Source organism: Phytophthora infestans, genomic scaffold (genome assembly GCF_000142945.1).
Source record: "Phytophthora infestans T30-4 supercont1.7 genomic scaffold, whole genome shotgun sequence".
Classification (NCBI taxonomy): Eukaryota; Oomycota; class Peronosporomycetes; order Peronosporales; family Peronosporaceae; genus Phytophthora; species Phytophthora infestans.
In genome coordinates, this window is record NW_003303752.1 from 2,392,598 (window position 1) to 2,396,085 (window position 3,488).

Here is a 3,488-nt window from a genome sequence, read left to right on the forward strand (position 1 = left end):
CCTATTTTGAGCGGACTCAGCCACTGTGCAATCCACCAGCACCTGCCATGACAAACAGCTTTATCCTCTCGCATGACCCCACCACGTCGCTCCGACGGATTTAGTCACGCCTCAAAGGGCTCGTGACCAGTCTCCTCACGGTCAAGACGCCGTACGTCGCGTGTCGATCTAGATACAACGGTACCAGTTGTCGCACAAGACGAAGTTCGGGATTAAGTCCTGTGACGAGTGTTCTGTCCGCTATTGCAATAGGTGTAGCTCGCGCGCCAGCCGTGTGTTGCCTAAAGGAGGCGAAACGTGTGTGGAAGACTGCCCGTTGGGCGCAAAAACGACAAAACTAGGTGGCTGTATGGGCGCAGCCAGAGCCAAAAGAAGCTTCCCCGTCCGGGAATTGGACCCGGTTCACCCGCGTGACAGGCGGGTATACTAACCACTATACTAACGAGAATTCGTACAACCACAACTCGCCATACAAATGTCAACACAAAAACAACCAGACGCACAAAACGACGCATCGCACGCGCGTCAAACGGCGCCAGCCTGCTCCACCACATCCGCCTCTGCACCTTCAGCCTTACTTCGAGCGGACTCAGCCACTGTGCCAATCCACGAGCACCTGCCATGACAAACAGCTTTACTCCTCTCGCATGATTCCACCACGTCGCTCCGACGGATTCAGTCACGCCTCAAAGGGCTCGTGACCAGTCTCCTCACGGTCAAGACGCCGTACGTCGCGTGTCGATCTGGTACCAGTTGTCGCACAAGACGAAGTTCGGGATCAAGTCCTGTGACGAGTGTTCTGTTCGCTATTGCAATAGGTGTAGCTCGCGCGCCAGCCGTGCGTTGCCTAAAGGAGGCGAAACGTGTGTAAAAGACTGCCGTTGGGCGCAATACGACAAAACAAGGTGGCAGTATGGGCGCAGCAGAGCAAAAGAAGCTTCCCGTCCGGGAATTGAACCCGGGTCACCCGCGTGACAGGCGGGTATACTAACCACTATACTAACGAGAATTCGTACAACCACAACTCGCCATACAAATGTCAACACAAAAACAACCAGACGCACAAAACGACGCATCGCACGCGCGTCAAACGGCGCCAGCCTGCTCCACCACATCCGCCTCTGCACCTTCAGCCTTACTTCGAGCGGATTCAGCCACTGTGCAATCCACGAGCACCGGCCATGACAAACAGCTTTACTCCTCTCGCATGATTCCACCACGTCGCTCCGACGGATTCAGTCACGCCTCAAAGGGCTCGTGACCAGTCTCCTCACGGTCAAGACGCCGTACGTCGCGTGTCGATCTAGATACAACGGTACCAGTTGTCGCACAAGACGAAGTTCGGGATCAAGTCCTGTGACGAGTGTTCTGTCCGCTATTGCAATAGGTGTAGCTCGCGCGCCAGCCGTGCGTTGCCTAAAGGAGGCGAAACGTGTGTGGAAGACTGCCGTTGGGCGCAACACGACAAAACAAGGTGACAGTATGGGCGCAGCAGAGCAAAAGAAGCTTCCCGTCCGGGAATTGGACCCGGGTCACCCGCGTGACAGGCGGGTATACTAACCACTATACTAACGAGAATTCGTACAGCCACAACTCGCCATACAAATGTCAACACAAAAACAACCAGACGCACAAAACGACGCATCGCACGCGCGTCAAACGGCGCCAGCCTGCTCCACCACATCCGCCTCTGCACCTTCAGCCTTACTTCGAGCGGATTCAGCCACTGTGCAATCCACGAGCACCGGCCATGACAAACAGCTTTACTCCTCTCGCATGATTCCACCACGTCGCTCCGACGGATTCAGTCACGCCTCAAAGGGCTCGTGACCAGTCTCCTCACGGTCAAGACGCCGTACGTCGCGTGTCGATCTAGATACAACGGTACCAGTTGTCGCACAAGAGCGAAGTTCGGGATCAAGTCCTGTGACGAGTGTTCTGTCCGCTATTGCAATAGGTGTAGCTCGCGCGCCAGCCGTGCGTTGCCTAAAGGAGGCGAAACGTGTGTGGAAAGACTGCCGTTGGGCGCAACACGACAAAACAAGGTGGCAGTATGGGCGCAGCAGAGCAAAAGAAGCTTCCCGTCCGGGGAATTGAACCCGGGGTCACCCGCGTGACAGGCGGGGTATACCTAACCACTATACTAACGAGAATTCATACAACCACAACTCGCCATACAAATTTCAACACAAAAACAACCAGACGCACAATACGACGCATCGCACGCGCGTCAAACGGCGCCAGCCTGCTTCCAACCACATCCTCCTCTGCACCTTCAGGCCATACTTCGAGCGGACTCAGCCACTGTGCAATCCACCCAGCACCCTGCCATGACAAACAGCTTTACTCCTCTCGCATGACTCCACACGTCGCTCCGACGGATTCAGTCACGCCTCAAAGGGCTCGTGACCCAGTCTCCTCACGGTCAAGACGCCGTACGTCGCGTGTCGATCTAGATACAACGGTACCAGCTGTCGCACAAGACGAAGTTCGGGATCAAGTCCTGTGACGAGTGTTCTGTCCGCTATTGCAATAGGTGTAGCTCGCGCGCCAGCCGTGCGTTGCCTAAAGGAGGCGAAACGTGTGTGGAAGACTGCCGTTGGGCGCAACACGACAAAACAAGGTGGCAGTATGGGCGCAGCAGAGCAAAAGAAGCTTCCGTCCGGGAATTGAACCCGGGTCACCCGCGTTACAGGCGGGTATACTAACCACTATACTAACGAGAATTCGTACAACCACAACTCGCCATACAAATTTCAACACAAAACAACCAGACGCACAAAACGACGCATCGCACGCGCGTCAAACGGCGCCAGCCTGCTCCACCACATCCTCCTCTGCACCTTCAGCCATACTTCGAGCGGACTCAGCCACTGTGCAATCCACCAGCACCTGCCATGACAAACAGCTTTACTCCTCTCGCATGACTCCACCACGTCGCTCCGACGGATTCAGTCACGCCTCAAAGAGCTCGTGACCAGTCTCATCACGGTCAAGACGCCGTACGTCGCGTGTCGATCTAGATACAACACTACCAGTCGTCGCACAAGACGAAGTTCGGGATCGAGTCCTGTGACGAGTGTTCTGTCCGCTATTGCAATAGGTGTAGCTTGCACGCCAGCCGTGCGTTGCCTAAAGGAGGCGAAACGTGTGTGGAAGACTGCCGTTGGGCGCAACACGACAAAACAAGGTGGCAGTATGGGCGCAGCAGAGCAAAAGAAGCTTCCCGTCCGGGAATTGAACCCGGGTCACCCGCGTGACAGGCGGGTATACTAACCACTATACTAACGAGAATTCGTACAACCACAACTCGCCATACAAATTTCAACACAAAACAACCAGACGCACAAAACGACGCATCGCACGCGCGTCAAACGGCGCCAGCCTGCTCCACCACATCCTCCTCTGCACCTTCAGCCATACTTCGAGCGGACTCAGCCACTGTGCAATCCACCAGCACCTGCCATGACAAACAGCTTTACTCCTCT

The 3,488-nt window shown here is 55.4% G+C and overlaps 1 non-coding gene across 1 annotated transcript; it reads right to left on the reverse strand.

Annotated features, from left to right (window-relative positions):
• Nucleotides 1–2,077: 2,077 nt before the first annotated feature.
• PITG_26139 lies at nt 2,078–2,153 on the reverse strand. The gene has a single exon. It is a non-coding gene; the product is annotated as a tRNA-Asp (tRNA).
• Between the last annotated feature and the right edge of the window lie 1,335 nt (nt 2,154–3,488).